Genomic DNA, 18,245 nt, shown 5'->3' on the forward strand with positions numbered 1-18,245 from the left:
TGAATCCCTTTATACCAACATTCCACACGAGGACGGTTTTGCAGCTTGCCAACATTTCCTTAAGTTGAATGATCTACCAACAGAGCCCACACTACAACTTATCAAATATATACTAACTCATAACTATTTTTCATTTGGGAATGATGTATATCTACAGACAATGGGCAGTGCTATGGGAAGTAGAATGTCACCCCAGTATGCAAATTTATTTATGGCCAGATTGGAGGAAAACTTCCTTTCAACTTGTGAAATTAAACCATGGGCTTACTTCAGATTTATAGACGATATCCTATTAATTTGGATAGCATCACAAGAAGAATTAATCAAATTCCATAAAAACTTCTCAGAATACCACAAGAACATCAAGTTAACTCTCAACTTTTCATCCTCCCATGTCAGTTTCCTGGATACTACAATTTATATACAAGATAGATTTTTAGAAACATCCATCTACCGTAAACCAACTGACCGGCATATTTACCTCAAGTGGAGTAGTTTCCACCCGGAACACACCAAAAATCTATTGTTTACAGCCAGGCTTTGAGGTATAACCGAATATGTTCTATTTCAGAGGACAGAGACAGACAACTTATGTCGCTACATAATATATTCATAGATCAGGGATATCATCCACGAATCATTGATGATCAAATACACAGAGCAACTTTAAAATCTAGAGAGGAACTATTGAAGTACACCCCAAAGACTGAAAACAACAGAGTCCCAATAGTGGTCACCTACAACCCAAGATTAAAGACACTGAGGAAGATATCAAAAGCCCTGCAACCGATACTTCATAAAGACAAACGCCTGAAAGAAGTTTTCCTGATTTACCAATGCTTGCTTTCAGACAACCTCCCAATTTGAGACAAATGATTATCAGAAGTGCATTATCTAAACCAGAAACTCCAGGCACATTACCCTGCAATAACGCAAGGTGTGAGACCTGCCCTTATATCTTGTGCACAAGCCAAATACAAATACCAAACTCACAGAAATGTCATCAAATAACAGACCAATTTTCCTGTGAATCATCCAATGTTGTATACATGATACGTTGCATGAAATGCTCCTCAAGAGGAATCTATGTAGGAGAAACAGGAAAAAAAACTGCGCACAAGAATGAACCATCACCGCTTTAAAATTAATGAGGGTAAAATGGACACACCAGTGGGCCAACACTTCTGTGAACCAGGACACAGCATGCAAGATCTAAAAGTACTTATTCTTAAGGGTAACTTCAAAAATGAACAAGCAAGAAAGATTTCTGAGTACAAATTTATGAAAATGTTCAAGACATTAACAGAAGGTTTAAATTGTGGAATGGGATTCATGACTCCTTATGTAACATGATTGACTTGGCTTCACTATCTTCAGAAACCTGCTAGATTTCATGTTTGCTTGCATAAGCTCACTGACTCCAGCCTGCTGATCACCTGACATCTAACTGCTAAACAGCAACCAGTACAACTGCCATCTTCATGTTTTCTATTTCCCTGCATCAGTGTTTTACTACAGCTAACATCTAGAAATATGCCTGAAGAAGGGGACTAGATCTGTAATGATCGCTGCTGCAGCAGGTGTTGCTGGAAGTAGTAGTGCTGCAGCTCAGGCAGTTCTGATGTCTTTCCATGCAAGCTGCATAGCTTTGTCTGTCTTTCCCTGCTGTCAGCTTGTGACTGATTATCATTCACCTGTGTGGGAATCTGCACGTCTGCTCCCATTGGATGACCTCAGTATAAAGATCTGCTTCCTGCAGGGTTTCCTTGGGTTTTCATAGCTTCAGCTTAAGCCTGTCTTGCTGTCGCTTCAGCCCTCGATCGTGTTTCTTGTTCTAAAGATACTTTGCTGGTCTTTGCATCATATATTGGTTCATTGCCAATATATATGCATACCAGCACGTTTATTATTTTCCTTGTATTTGTGTTACGTTGATACATCAGTGTCGCTGATGTATACGTACACGAACTGTTTATATCCTGTGTGCAGTTAGTCAGCTTTCCAGCACGTTTTGGTAGGTTGCGCGTACCGTGACCACCCGTGCTGAGGTAGTTACCCTGCTTCTGGTTCTGTTTGTGGATTGCGTTCATCTCTGCGAAGAGATAACGAATCCTTCTGAATCCTGTTCTGTTACCGTTTGTGGATTGCGTTCATCTCTGCGAGGAGATAACAAATCCTTCTGAATCCTGTCCTGTTACCGTTTGTGGATTGCGTTCATCTCTGCGAAGAGATAACGAATCCTTCTGAATCCTATTCTGTTACTGTTTGTGGATTGCGTTCATCTCTGCGAAGAGATAACGAATCCTTCTGAATCCTGTTCTGTTACCGTTTGTGGATTGCGTTCATCTCTGTGAAGAGATAGCGAATCCTTCTGAGTCCTGTTCCCTGTGTTACTCCATTCCTAGTCAGCGTTCCTGCTTATGTCATATATCGGTTCATTGCCGATATATACATATGTTAGTCAGACGTTACAAATAGTTTCATTGATAGCTGTAATTGTAATACGCTAGGAAAACATACTTATTGTATATTTATCTGTGTTACGTTCATCTATCTTAATCCTGCTATTTTCTGACTGTCCTGTCCTGTCTTTGTGAGGCACGCCATCGCCGCATCGCATTGGCTGCCTCATTCCAGTCTGTCTGGTTTTGGACGCTTGCTGTCGCTAAGTAGCCGCTAGCTAGCAAGCGTTCATTCTGTCTACCTGTCCTGATCTCCTCAGTTCTGGTTTATGCGCTCAGCGCTACTTTGCGCTGAGACGTTATAACGAAAGCATTGTTTGTGGCTGTCAGATCTGCACCGGCTCTGTGCGCCACAATCTCCTATTGGAGTCAGTCCTCCCCTCCACTATACTAGGGATAGCCTGTTTCCTTGTGCTAGTGTGTGTACCTCCTCCACGTCAGCTCATGTGTTGCATGCTGACTGTGGAGAATACACCACCAAGCCTTACATTATGAAAACCCCTTACCAATCCCCATTGTGGGGGGGATTCCCAGAAAGTATGACACTGTTAATTATGGTTCCTGTTCCTTTAAGAAATTTGAAGAACTTAGCTCTGAAACAGAAAATGAGTTTTTCTCTGAATGTGCCAGGTTCCTGACCAATCCTGATCTCCAAGCGACTCCTGTTTCAACCTGGGCACTCCAACTAAGTTATATTTTGTTTAAAGGGGAATTATTCCAGTGGGCATTTGATGTTCTCAATCATTCCGATTTGAAAGAGAGACCGCTGGAATTTCTAGCGTTTGTGATCCATAACTGGTTGCGCATAGATCCATTGCCTTTTCCTCTTAATGAACTCCTGGCAGCAGGCCAATCAGCTACTCCTTCAATTGCTTGCAAAAATGTTCAGCAAGCAGAAAGTGTTACTGATAATTTTCCTGCAGCCTTGAATAAATCACCAAGAACAGCAGGGTCTAAGGCCAAACGCAAACGTTCTAAGAAACGTGTCCGATCTGCAGAGTCGTTATCCTTAGCGACTGAGACCTATAATGAGATTCTGCCATTAACAGATAATGAAATGCAATTGTCTTTCAGGGGAGTTAAATGGACTTATGAAACTACTAATGAACTTTCCTCCCTGGCTAGGGAAAATAAAGATTTTTGTTTAAAAGAATTATCTGAGTATGATTATGAGGAGATATTACAGAGTATTGAACAAATCAACTTATTTGTGAAGCAAGGAAAGTTTGCATACACTACAGTTCAGCACTTGCTACAGGTATTGGAGATTCTTAGGAATAAGGAATCTGCCAATCACCTGCTAATTAACCCAATATATGTCCCTGCTACAATCATATCTGCAAACCATGATCTGCCTGTTAAGTATGCTTGGAATCCTCCATTTGAGAAAGGAGAGATGGAAGCTCTGGTCAATGAATGGAAGAATGATTAAAGTTCATTTTGTCAATTTTACAGTGCAAAAAGTGAATTAGTATTGAATGCATGCATTAAGTCTGCCTATAACCTAATAAAAACTGGTGTGTGTGGGTATGACTTTGTGGCTCCATTGATTGATGTGTGGGAACTGATTTTGGATGATTTTTATGTGACTCCGAATTCGCAAATTTGGCGTTCTGACCCGCCTGCTTCAGCACCTTTGGCTGATTCAGCAGGTGATTCGGAGCTCTTTTTGTGTGAAATTGAAGTTCCTGCAATTCCACCCTGTACCATGGATAACTCAGTGTTACTTACCAGTAAAACAGAAGCCACTGATACATTCTTAACCTTGCCCTGCGCAAATTTCTCAGCAGAGAATCCAGAGGTCCTGCTGACTTCCGAGTCCAGCCTAGCCAGTACTCATGACTCTTTGTTCAGTGAAACAGACACCAGAAAAATCTTGCCTGTCTCTGCAAACACTTCTGCAGAAATTACCTGTGTTAATAAAGTTCAACTCCTGTCTGATCCAGCAGATGCCAATAGATGCACTACATCAGTTTCCGAGTCCCAGCAATCCTGTCTAGAAACCGCAGAACCCCAGCATCTGAATTTTCCAATTTTACAAATGAATGGTGATTCAGATGCGCAAACATTGTGTCTTGATCTTCCTGTTTCTACACCTCGCTCTAGTTTCGTGAATAGCTCAGAGCATCTGCTATGTGAACCTGAAATCGCAGAATTATTACCTTGTTCAGAAAATGTTCCAATAAATTTGCCCTGTACCATGAATTGTGCAGTAGATCTCTCCAATGAAACTCAGGTCACAGAATCATTATGCTGTCCAGCAGGTGCTTCCATGGTTTTGCTCTGCAATATGGACTGTTCAGTGATCCTGTCCAGTGAAGCTGTGGTCGCAGAGTCTTATGCTTCACCCAGTACTTTGGATACTTTAAACCCTCTAGCAGAGAAGTCTGAAGCACTGCTTACCTCAGTTGGTGTTGCAGTAATATTCACTTGTCTAGCAGCTGTTTTGGAATTACAGTCTGCTCTAATAAAACTTGATGAATTTCTGCCCAGCAAAGCAGAAGCCATTGAAATATTGTCCTCGTCAGCAAGTGTGTCAGATACCTTGCCCTGTACACAGTCTGATTTAACCAATGTTGTTGAGTCCCTCTCCAGTGTTGTAACAGCCGAGGAACTCCAGCCCTGTCCTCTGCATGTTTCAGAAGTCTTACCCTGTAACATGGATAATTCTGATTCTCTGGTCAAAATAACAGAAGTCTCAGAATTTCAGTCTGATTTAGTAAGCATTCCTGAAACCCTTCCTTGTATTCTGAAAGATTCTGGTTCTCTGGCCGCTGTGGCAGAGGTTCCAGAGTCCCCTTCCTGTCCAGGGAATTCCTCAGTTTTGCCTAGTCCAGTGGGGGCTGCTGCAATACTGACTTGTTCTGCAGCGCCTCATGAGCTCCAATCCAGTATATTAAATGAGTCTCTGTCCAGTCCAGAGGTAGTTGTGGAGTCCCTATCTGGTTCAGTGCATACATCAGAAGATTTGTCCTGTCTTGTTAGTGCCCCTGAATCTGATTTGTTACTGACTTTGCTGGAATCAGCGACATCTAAGTCTGATCCTGCATTCTCGTGTAAAAATCCAGTAGTTGCGAAGTCTAGTCATGATGATTTTTTTTTGGCCGGTCCTGGTTTTGGTCCCGTCTTGGCTGACCCTGAGGCTCACAGTTCCTTGACGTGCCCAGAGGTTTCTCTTGTGCCAGTGTGCCCAGATGTTCTTTGTGTGCCAGAATGCCCAAGTGTGTCTAAGGTGTTAGCGTGCTCTGATGCTTCCTTAGTGGGAACATGTTCTGATGTTGCCAGTCTGCCTGCATGCCCAGAGATGGTTCTGGTCCCTGAAAGCCCTGATATTGATGTTTGTCCTTGTGGCCCTGACTCGGGAATTGCCCTAGGTTCCATAGGGGTTCTTGATGGTTCTCCATGTGAGCCTAAGGGGCATTCTGACCTATGGGGATCTCTTTGGAGCTTCAAGGTGTTCTGGGAGGTCTCTGAGAAAACTTGTCCTGGTGCCTTGGACTGGTTCAACAGTGGGTTTTGTGTTGGTAAAGACAGTACCGGTGGGCATTGCAAAGGCTTTGGCATTTCTGAACGGTTCCTGGAAGGCGGTGGGTATCGCTCAGGGAGTTTCGGAGGGCTTTCTTCTGGAAATTATGGTTCTGATGGGTGTCACACTGGGGCTTGTAGTACTGATGGGCATGGTTCTGTAGGTTCTGGTTCTGATGGGTCCAGTCTTGTGGGGACTGATTCTGGAATTCGGTCTTGCCGGGCTGTCCCGGTCATCATGAATTATCAGTCAGACTGTTTTGTTGGGAATTTCAGTTTTGAAAAGCGTCTGGAATCCGCTTTTAAGGGCGGGGGTACTGTAATGATCGCTGCTGCAGCAGGTGTTGCTGGAAGTAGTAGTGCTGCAGCTCAGGCAGTTCTGATGTCTTTCCATGCAAGCTGCATAGCTTTGTCTGTCTTTCCCTGCTGTCAGCTTGTGACTGATTATCATTCACCTGTGTGGGAATCTGCATGTCTGCTCCCATTGGATGACCTCAGTATAAAGATCTGCTTCCTGCAGGGTTTCCTTGGGTTTTCATAGCTTCAGCTTAAGCCTGTCTTGCTGTCGCTTCAGCCCTCGATCGTGTTTCTTGTTCTAAAGATACTTTGCTGGTCTTTGCATCATATATTGGTTCATTGCCAATATATATGCATACCAGCACGTTTATTATTTTCCTTGTATTTGTGTTACGTTGATACATCAGTGTCGCTGATGTATACGTACACGAACTGTTTATATCCTGTGTGCAGTTAGTCAGCTTTCCAGCACGTTTTGGTAGGTTGCGCGTACCGTGACCACCCGTGCTGAGGTAGTTACCCTGCTCCTGGTTCTGTTTGTGGATTGCGTTCATCTCTGCGAAGAGATAACGAATCCTTCTGAATCCTGTTCTGTTACCGTTTGTGGATTGCGTTCATCTCTGCGAGGAGATAACGAATCCTTCTGAATCCTGTCCTGTTACCGTTTGTGGATTGCGTTCATCTCTGCGAAGAGATAACGAATCCTTCTGAATCCTGTTCTGTTACTGTTTGTGGATTGCGTTCATCTCTGCGAAGAGATAACGAATCCTTCTGAATCCTGTTCTGTTACCGTTTGTGGATTGCGTTCATCTCTGTGAAGAGATAGCGAATCCTTCTGAGTCCTGTTCCCTGTGTTACTCCATTCCTAGTCAGCGTTCCTGCTTATGTCATATATCGGTTCATTGCCAATATATACATATGTTAGTCAGACGTTACAAATAGTTTCATTGATAGCTGTAATTGTAATACGCTAGGAAAACATACTTATTGTATATTTATCTGTGTTACGTTCATCTATCTTAATCCTGCTATTTTCTGACTGTCCTGTCCTGTCTTTGTGAGGCACGCCATCGCCGCATCGCATTGGCTGCCTCATTCCAGTCTGTCTGGTTTTGGACGCTTGCTGTCGCTAAGTAGCCGCTAGCTAGCAAGCGTTCATTCTGTCTACCTGTCCTGATCTCCTCAGTTCTGGTTTATGCGCTCAGCGCTACTTTGCGCTGAGACGTTATAACGAAAGCATTGTTTGTGGCTGTCAGATCTGCACCGGCTCTGTGCGCCACAATCTCCTATTGGAGTCAGTCCTCCCCTCCACTATACTAGGGATAGCCTGTTTCCTTGTGCTAGTGTGTGTACCTCCTCCACGTCAGCTCATGCGTTGCATGCTGACTGTGGAGAATACACCACCAAGCCTTACAAGATCCCAGAAAGCTTGCATTATTTAACTTTATCAGTTAGCCATTAAAAGGTATTACTTTTACAAGACTTCGTTTTTTTCTACCTACATCAAAAAATCAAAAATAGAACATGCAGTCTCTGCTCTGTACAAGCTTCTACGAAACCAAGAAGACACTTCCCCTTTACTATACCTAAGCGCATGGGAGAGGTAAATAGGGGAGTTATTGGATGATTTGCAGAAAGCCACTATTATTACCAATGCACACACATCCTCAATTAACACCAGAATACAGGAATGTAACTATAAAATCCTTTCCAGGTGGTATAAACCGCCAGACAGATTAGCACTGATTTATAAGTCCACTGATGATAAATGTTGGAGAGGATGCGGAGAAAGAGGAACATTATCACATATATTCTGGAAGTGCCCTAAAATAAAAAGCTACTGGAGTAGAGTTCTAGACATATGTAGACAGATTGCTACACAAAAGATAAGGGAGAATCCTTGGCACGCACTACTACACCTAAACTCAAATAGAGGTTACAAAAGATGAATACTACCTCGCCTGCTTAAAGGGAACCTTAACTGAATGGGGGGGTAAAGAGTTTCACTTACCTGGGGCTATTACCAGCCCCCTGCAGCAGTCCTGTGCCCTCGGAGCCGCTCTGGAATCCTCCGGCCCCCCGCTGTCACTTAGTTTCGTTTTTGACGACTCACCAGTCGGCCGGCCGCCATGCGTATTATTGGACACATTCCCTACTGCAATTAGCGCTGTTGTGGACCGCAACGCATACAAAAATAAGCGTTGCCGCATTCTGCATGCGTAGATATGTGGCAACGCATATCTTTGTATGTGTTGCGGTTCGCAACAGCGCTAATTGCAGTAGGGAATGTGTCTAATAATACGCATGGCGGCCGGCCGACTGGTGAGTCGTCAAAAACGAAACTAAGTGACCGGAGGATTCCAGAGCGGCTCCGAGGGCACAGGACTGCTGCAGGGGGCTGGTAATAGCCCCAGGTAATTGAAACTCTTTACCCCCCATTCCGTTAAGGTTCCCTTTTAACATAGCTAAATCACTCATTCCATTAAAATGGAAGTCAGAAAAAAGTCCCTCTATTAGAGATTGGTTTAAAAAGGTAAACGAGACCCAAGAAATTGAGGACACGGTAATGACGAGCAGAGGTCAATATGACAAACATTATGTAACTTGGGCCCTTTGGCTTGACTTTAAAGAGACACAAGAATATTGTGACATCATGACTGATGGGACATAATTTATTTCCCCCTTTTAACTGGCTGGAGTAAGCTTAAATAATAAATGATACCGACACAGTTATAGTAATGTTTTATATCGTTGTTTGTCACATTGTATTGAAGAATTATTCTTAGATCATTATATTTCATTAGAGTTTTGGTCTCTATTGCAACCTATGCGTAAACCACAATAGTCTTTAGGGATCTATACTTTCAAAGCAAGGACATTGTTTCAACTATTAAATAAGCTGAACTCTAATTGCACACAGGACTATAGATCCCATTGTTATTATAATTCAAGAAAATTTTAAATATGCTACCGTGTTATATGTATATGTTAACTCTGCTGCAAGCCCGTTCTTTTATAAGGGCAAAAGCTTTAATGTTTGACATGTTTTGTAAACGCAACTTTTCTACATCTTCAATAAAATTTGATTATGTTAAAAAAAAAAAAAATAGCCAAGCACCCGTTCTTGCTAAAATTACTACATTTTGGGGTATGTTAAAGAAAGAGAAAAAAATTATTTTAAAGCTAAAATAGGAAAAAAAATATTTTTGAAATGCGGTTAAATGACAGATAATGTATCGACTTATCGGTAGTGTAAATTTACATATATCAAAGTAAAGGAAAATGAATTTCATGCTAGGGTTTTTCAGGTGGTCAGTAATACAGCATGCAGTGCATGATAACCACCAGGGGAACTGGCAACGCTTTGGCCAGGGATCGCTGTACAACCACAACATATTATTGATTTATAAAGCACCAAAATTTTCAGTGGCTCTGTACAAAGTAAGAAAACAAACATTGGGTACATAATGATACAGACAACTGTGTGCACAGTCTCTGTGGCGCAATTGGTTAGTGCATTTGGCTGTCAACCAAAAGGTTGGTGGTTCAAGCCCACCCAGGGATGGCCTTGCCTTCTCTCTCTCTCTCACCCGGAATCGCGGAAAATACAATTCCGCAGAAAGCGGTGACCATCCCTACAAGAGAGAGATGAATCTACCTGGCTATCTGGGGTTCTCTTCGGACAACTGTTGAACACAAAAGGCAAGGACATCCGTGGGTGGGCTTGGACCACCAACCTTTCAGTTAACAGCCAAATGCGCTAACCAATGGTGCCACAGAGACTGTGCACTCAGTTGTTGCTAAATGATTTTATGCGGATGTATGTGTGTCTTTTGGAGAGAGGAAGTAAGGCTGCTCCAAGAAGTTTAATGCCACTTTTTCCTACAACGAATCATTCAGTGTGTGGCAGCAGAGTGGTGCAGGGGAAGTGTGCTGGGCCCCTAACCCAGAGGTCGAAGGATCGAAACCATCCTCTGCTAGGCATGATTTCATTTTTGCACCTCGCTTTATCGCATGGGCAAAACTGTTTCCATAGCCCTGTAAGAGAAAGTGTAATAAGGGCCCTGCTGTAACATAGATATTACGGTAGCTAAGACTACTCCTGGGCCTTTCTTGTAGTTGAAGAGATGAGTGAACTGGCTGGCTTCAGCATGTTATGTTGGTGGTATAGTGGTGAGCATAGCTGCCTTCCAAGCAGTTGACCTGGGTTCGATTCCTGGCCAATGCATGTGAGCTTGCTTTTGAGACCCTACAAATCCCTGGAAGACAAAATCCGAGGAGGAGGGAGGAGAAATTTTATCTTTGTAATCGGTTTCGGATCCGGATATCTGCAATATCCACGGATATCCATGTTATGCGTCCAAATATCCACAGACAGCTATCCAGATTTTAAAAAAATCCAGAATCTCGGATAGTGTAAAAAAGTTTGGATATCTGGGTTACCCGGATATCCGGAGTCTCGATGAGCATCCCTGGTGATGAGTCGGATCATTAAACTCTCACAGGAAAGAACCGGCTCAAATGGCTCATGAACCGGACACATCACTACTGCTTCCCCGGCGCTTGGAACGAGGCAGAGGCATTTTTATGTGAAATGAAGGTCTCATGTTATATCTACGCTTATCACCTGCTTTCTGAAGGAAAACATTGAAGAATAAAAGAGAACTTTGGTTAAAAAAACCCTGTTTGTTTGTATACGTTGAACAGAGGTAAGTGCTGCCAGCCGCCCCAAAATATTAGTTCTGGAGGGGAGAGCGAGAAAGGAGGAGCCCCAAGGTGAGGAAAGGGGGGGGGATGTCCCCCCTTTTCCACTGCTGTACCTACCGCTCCCTCTTCTCTGCTCTCTCTCCCTCCTGCCGGGGGACACCTGGCTACCTATTCTGGGGATGCCTATAGACCTGGCTAACTATTCTGGGAACACCTATAGACCTGGCTAAATATACTGGGGACACCTATAGACCTGGCTATATATACTGGGAACACTATACACCTGGTTATCTGTACTGGAGACACCTATACACTTGGCTAACTATTCTGGGGGCACCTAAAGACCTGGCTACATATACTGGGGACACCTATAGACCTGCCTAAATACTCTGGGGACACCTAAAAACCTGTCCATCTGTACTGGAGACCTCTATAGACCTGGCTAATTACTCTGGGGACACCCAAAGATCTGGCTACCTATTCTGGGGACATTATACACCTGGCTACCTATTCTGGGGACAACTATACTCATGACTACTTATACTGGGGACACCTATAGACCTGGCTACCTATGCTGGGGGTACCTATTTTGGGGTAACTGCTGTCAGATTATCTGTATTTTTGGGGAACCGCTTTTAACAGATTAAATGTATTTTGGGGAACCGCTGCCAGATTATGTATGTTAGGGGCACGACTGCTGCCAGATTTCACGTATTTTGGGGAACTGCTGCCAGATTGTGTATGTTTGGGGGACCACTGCTGTCAGATTACATGTTTTTTGGGTGTTATGTGTATTTTGGGTGATCCGCTGCCAGGTTTTGCGTATTTTGGGGAACTGCTTCCAGATTATGTGTATGTTGAGGGAACTGCTGCTGCCACATTGTCTATTTTGGGGGAACCACTGCCATATTATCTTTAGTTTGGAGGAACTTCTACCAGATTACGTGTCTTTTCGGTAAAATGCTGTCAGATTACATCTATTTTTTGGGGCTACACTACGGCAGAGCTCAAACTTACCCGGCAGACCATTTACACCACTGCTAAGGTCATGTATATTTGGCCCCACTCATGACCCGCCCACTTTATGCTTGACCACGCCCACTTTTGGCATGCTCGGTATGATGTCTTCCTTTTCAGGGTTTGATGTCCTCCTTCTTGGGGTTCTGCAAGTGGCCACCCTAGGTGCCGCATGGCCCCAAGCTCTCTCACTGCCTGGAAACCACAGCGGCATCCCAGGGGGGGGGGGAGGGGGGCTGGGAGGTGCAGGTGACCCCCCCCAAAAGCGTGGCCAGCGCCGGGAAGAGCCACCCACACCCCTCCTCCTAAAATTTAAAAACAGGCACTTACCTTAACATCCATTGCGTTCTGCTACATGAGCACGACATGAGCATGACATGCTCAGATTATGTCCCCTAGTACTTTGCAAAAGCCAAGGGACAAAAAGCTCATCTGCCAAGCTTTTATATTGCCCTCTGATGTATTTATACATGTTAACTAGATCCCCTCTAAAGGGGCCCATACACTTACCGATTTTCCCGCCGATAAACAGCTGATTCGATCACTGTGATCGAATCAGCTGTGAAATCGTTGTGCAAACGCTGACCGAACGATCGATTTCTGTCCGAAATCGATTGTTCCCGTCGATTCCCGTCATTCCTGTCCATGCAGAAGATGTTGCTCGATCGCCACCGGGTCGGGAGTGCGTCGATAGCTGCGTTCCCGGCGACCCACTATTTCAGGTATCTGCCACCACCTCGGTGGTGTACATTTGAAAAGGGTGCCTGGAAAAAAGGGCTCACGATATAGACAAAAAGATCAAAATTTGGCTATAAAGGGCACCTGGTGTAGCCGAAATTGCTAATTTATCTGCAAGGGGTGCCTGGTATAGTCGAAATTTCAAAATCGTATACAAGGGGTGCCCGGCGTAGTTGAAATACCAACTTCATCTATAAAAGGCTCCTGGTTTAGCTGAGATGCCAAATCCGGCAGTAAAAGGTGTCTTGTGTAGACGAAAAGGTAGTTTTAGTTTGTAACAAGGATGCTGTTATAGGCAAAATTTGTTGGGTTATAAAAGGGCACTGAATATAGCCTAGAAAAGTGATATAGCTGAGAAAAGTGTTTACTATGATGACCTAACTTCTCCCTACTCTTACATAGAACCCTCCCTTTGTGGTGCCTAACCCTAACACCCTTGGTGGTGCCAAACCCTAAGACCCCCCTGGTGGTGCCTAACCCTAAGACCCCTTTGGTGGTGCCTAACACTAAGACCCCTTTGGTGGTGCCTAACCCTAAGAATCCCCTGGTGATGCCTGACCCTTAGACCCCCCTGGTGGTGCCTACCCCTAAGACCTCCCCTTGTTGTGCCTAACCTTAAGACCCCCTCTGATGATTACTATGACCTAACTTCTGCCTACTCTCACACAGAACCCTCCTCTGAATCAAAAATCTCGGTTATGAAAGGGCGCACTTTTGTAGCAGAATCAACAACCTTGTATCTGAATCAAAAATATGGGCTACAATGACTCCGATCAATCCGAACGAGCGGACCAAGATGTAATGCCTCAACCTTCTGCTAAAAGGCCAGCTGAAGACACCGAACTATTCCGCACTATCAAGAAGCTTTTTAAAGCGGAACTGGCCGCCGCGGTCAAGGACCTATCGGCCCAAATCCAAGACATCGGTAAGAGGGTATCTGACCTGGAACATAAATGTGATAGCATAACCAATGCCATGGCTGATGAAAAACTCCACATAGAAGCGCACACCGATAGGATTGATGCTGTCGAGCTAAGAATGGAAGATTTCAAAAATAGATCTCGCAGCTCCAACCTCCGCATCAGAGGCCTCCCAGAGTTGGTAACTGACCTAAAGCCTGCGGACCAAAACTTATTTGCTGCTCTACTTCCACAAGTAGATGTCTCCCAGTTTAGAATGGACCGCATCCACCGTGCACTAGCAAAACCGCGCAACCCCAAGCTTCCGCGCGACGTGGTGCTTAAAATGCATTATGCCGACATCAAAGACCAGCTGCTTGTGGCCACCCGCAATCTGGAAACCCTGCCCGGAGACCCGCAATCGGTACATTTGTATTCGGACTTATCTCTGCTTACACTTCAGAGGAGAAAGACTCTCCGGCCTATCACCCTTACGCTAATCAGAGAAAAGATCAGGTACCGCTGGGGTTTCCCCTTCTACTTATCGTTTACTCTTAACGGTCGAACCTGTACTATCAAGACCCTGGAAGAAGGCAAGGAGCTATTCCTCGCTGAAAACATCCGAATAGAGGCCCTTCCTGACCCGCTCCCTTAGCGGTCCTCACGACCGCAACGTGACTGGCAATCCACCACAAGGAGCAACCCTTCACGTCCATCTACATCAACGGCCGACTGGTCCGCAAGCTGAGTATCTGACAAATTATATATGCCTGCATTTTGTTCTTAGTTAAAGTTTTGGCCATCTAGTTCTCTTGCCTATATGGAAAACGTTGGAACTTTTACGGACAATCCTTCCTTATTTTCCACCTTTTTGCACTAAAAGCGAACTGGGTTGGTATGCATCCCTTAGAGGGTTATGTGAATACTGGACTATATACTGATGTCGGGTGCCTTACAATTCTATTTCCACATTCGATGGTTTTGCATTCTAAACCGTATTCATTTAGCCTGACTACAAAGAAGGATGAATTTCTAGCCCCCACCGCCAGCACATTTGAACTTCCCTTAACGATTTGAATCTGCGCAACAAGGGGCGGCCATGTTGTCTCAGTCCTTGCTTTTGAGCGTCATTTGCATATAAGATAGGAAGAAGCCTAGATTTTGTTTTAAATGTGATTATGCCTGTTTAGTTTGACACATTATCAACCATCTCCTGCACGCTGATTGAGACTGGGCTCCCCCGCTCTGGGTCTGTGCTGTTAATGCGTTTGGATGCAGAGCGGGGCCCCCATTTCTTCCTATTCAGATACCAAGCTACTCATCTAATATCAAGAACTAATGCAGCAGTGTGGACTATTGCGAAACTTATTTTATCTTTTGCATGGGATTGGACTTCCCCCGGGCTCCATCTGTGCCCATTGCGGCGTTCGGATGGGGGCTCCTACCTTCACTACCCTCTAGTCATTTTATACCTCCCCACAATGGTTGCACAGATGATGTAGGATAATACAATGGGGAGTTGATGTACTAATGTGGCTCATCTTCCTAAATATCACTTACAAGAAACCTTGCTCAAATGTCCCCAATTAACCTGTATACCAGTGATGCTCATCCGATACTCGGATATCCTAGCTCTTTTTTTACTATTCGAGCTCGAATACCGAGCTCGAATAGTATTAGCTATCCGAGCTGTGCTATCCGAGCGCATTCGGATAGCAATCAGCTATCCGGAGATATCCGAGCTATCCAAGCTCGGATAGCGTCAACAGCTCGGATAGCGTCACGTCAGATGTCACCTCGAGTCCTCACAAGCGAATCAGAGGGCTCCCAGCCCTCTGACTGCAGCCAATCACATAGGGGGAGCCTGGCCAAGCCCCCCTCTATAAATAGCGGGCGCCATGTTGCCTCACTCGTCCTGCTTGTGACTTACTGACTGATTGTACTGAGAGACTGCTCCAGTGCTTTTTGTCTGTGCAAGTAGTGCATTTATTGTTCAATACACTAAGAGTTTTTACACTCCAACACTCGATATTCACCTGTATTGCTTTGTATTGTAGATAGATTGTATTTTAGGCAGTTTAGTTTGTGTGATTAGGGACTAGGGAGGGAGACTGTCACTGGTGCTGCTGCAGCTGCAGCAGCTAGGCCCTGTGCCTAGGCAAGGCAGCCTGCCCTGCTCTGTGCTCTAGTCTCTAGTTACCTGTGCTCTCACCTATCCTACTCTACTGTACTACTTCTGTGTTACATAGATTATTGTACTATTTTGTAGTTAGCAAGGCCCAGCTTTACTGCTATACCTGTCCTGTATCTGCTCTCTGTAATCTAGTCACACCTGTTCTATTGCTTAGCTAGATTCTTCTATTGTTTAGTTAGTACTGTAGTGTACTCTAGTCTGTGTATAGGGACTGTCCGTCACCGCGTTACCTAGGGTCTTTGTGTGCGCAGTGCACGTCTGCTCTGTCCGCACCCTCTCGTTAGTGCTACACCCGTCGTATTGTTTATATTACTTGTATTGTGTATTCACTGAATTGTACTGTACTGTAGACTGTGTATAGGGACACCGTCAGTCAGCCTCAGCTAGGGTCTTTGTGTGCGCACTGCGTACTCTCTCGTTAGCGCTACACCGATCTCTGCTTTAGAGTACACCTGTCCGTCACTAGGGATGGTCGGAAATGCCAATTTCCGATTCCACGGTAATTCCGCATTCCGCCATTGCCAAATACCGATTCCGCTTTCCGCTACCAATTTCCGCATTCCAATGCGAAATTTCCGCTGGAAATCGTGGAAATTCCGACCGACTTTAACATCGATTTTCTCAAAAACTATAAGGTCTTTTTGAAAACTTTTTTTCTGCATCTTGTTTAGAAGATTCTGTTTAATAAACCCTGAAAATTTGGTGTTTCTAGGATGTACGGGGGCTTTGCTATTAACCGTTAAAGTCGGCGGATTTTTCCTGTAATGTAAATGCAGAAAATAGGCAGAAGCAGATTTTCTGCATTTTACATTCCAGTAAAAATCTGCCGACTTTAGCGGTTAATAGAAAAGCCCCCGTAAGTCCTAGAAACACCATTAAACTGAATCTTGTGAACAATATGCAAAAAAAAAGTTTTCAAAAAGACCTTATAGTTTTTGAGAAAATCAATGTTAAAGTCGGGCAGAATTTCCGCAATTTCCGGCGGAAATTTTCGCGATTTCTGGCGGAAATCCGCCTAACGCACTTGCATTACCGATTTCCGCATTCCGATGCGGAAATGCAATTTCCGATCGGAATTTCGGAAATTGCATTTCCGCGGAATCCGAATGAGCATCCCTATCCGTCACCTCACACCCCCACCACCACCAGTCCCACCCCATTAAAGTACCCCACTTGTCCCACCCGCCTTTACATACATAACTTTTTTTTTTCATTTGTATAATATTAAAAATATACGATGTCTGGCACTGGCAGCCGCGGTTTGGGCAGGGGCAGCAAGGGCATCGGCAAGAGAGGAGGTTGTGGCAGCCACGCCACCACCACCACCATGCGCAGTTCTGCGTCTGCACCAGTGGCTATTCCGCCATTAGCCAATGGCCGTGGACGCCTTGACCACCCAACAGCTGGGAGTCATGCTGCAGAGACACAGCAGCAGCGTGTGGCGCAGATGTTCCTCCCACCACCAGGTCGTAGCCGTCCTATTGAGGAGAAGGATGCAGACTCTGTGGTGGAACTGATGGTGGATGAGCAGGCCACCATTAGCTCTGGAACCGATTCCTCCACCCCCGCCACCACTCCTGTTCGCAAGAGCAGCAGCAGCCGCCCAGCACTGCCTGGAGAGGAGGAGAAGGAGTGCAGTTCTCCAGCCCCAGCGGGCAACACCAGCACCCTGTCACTCAGCAGCACCTTCTTCTTATCCCCAAGCACAGCGAGGGTATGGAGTGCTGTTGCGGCAGAATTGGAGGAGGAAGAAATGCTGATGGGCACTTTGGGGGATGATGCTTTGGACAGTCAGACAGTGGTGAGTGTCCATCAGCCCATGCATGCAGAAGGGGAGTTTGTGGGGTCATCTCAGCAGGACATGTTTGCGGAGGGGGAGGATGATGATGACAGGGTGAAGGACAGAGACTGGGTGGCAGATCCTGGGGATGTCATCAGCTCTGAGGAGGAGGAGGAGGATGCGTCTGCGGGCCTTGCTAGAAGGATCATCATCGCAGACATAGGCAGGATCAGAAGTGGGCGTGGTATGCAGGCCACACAGCGTGCTGATCCGGAGAGTTCTGCCAGTGCCACCAGCCGCACCAAGACCCCCCCCCCCCCCCCCAACACCACAGGGAGACCAGCGGCAGCAGCACCTTCGAGCCGAAGGGGGAAACTTCACCTCCCCAATTTGGAATTTTTTCACCCTGCCATATGTGGATTGCAAGTATGCCACCTGAAACCAGTGCCGCCAGCAGCTCAACAGAGGGAAGGAGCCCTCTGCGTACGGCACCACCTCTCTGGTGAACCATCTGGCAGGGAAACACTTTCATGAGCATGAGGAGTTCATGAAGTTGAAGGAAGCGGGCAGTGGCAGACCCGCCACCACGTCGTCGGCAGCAGCCACCCGCCCTCCTCCACCTCCTC

The 18,245-nt window shown here is 45.3% G+C and overlaps 1 protein-coding gene and 1 non-coding gene across 2 annotated transcripts in view; both read left to right on the forward strand.

The window, feature by feature from the left end:
* The window catches only part of LAMB3 (laminin subunit beta 3), a 2,309,994-nt gene that overhangs the window by 1,663,185 nt on the left and 628,564 nt on the right, over positions 1-18,245 (forward strand). The window lies entirely within an intron of this gene.
* Positions 9,776-9,849, forward strand: TRNAD-GUC (transfer RNA aspartic acid (anticodon GUC)). Its single transcript has one exon. It is a non-coding gene; the product is annotated as a tRNA-Asp (tRNA).

The sequence above is a fragment of the Hyperolius riggenbachi genome, chromosome 2 (genome assembly GCF_040937935.1).
Source record: "Hyperolius riggenbachi isolate aHypRig1 chromosome 2, aHypRig1.pri, whole genome shotgun sequence".
NCBI classification, from domain to species: domain Eukaryota; kingdom Metazoa; phylum Chordata; class Amphibia; order Anura; family Hyperoliidae; genus Hyperolius; species Hyperolius riggenbachi.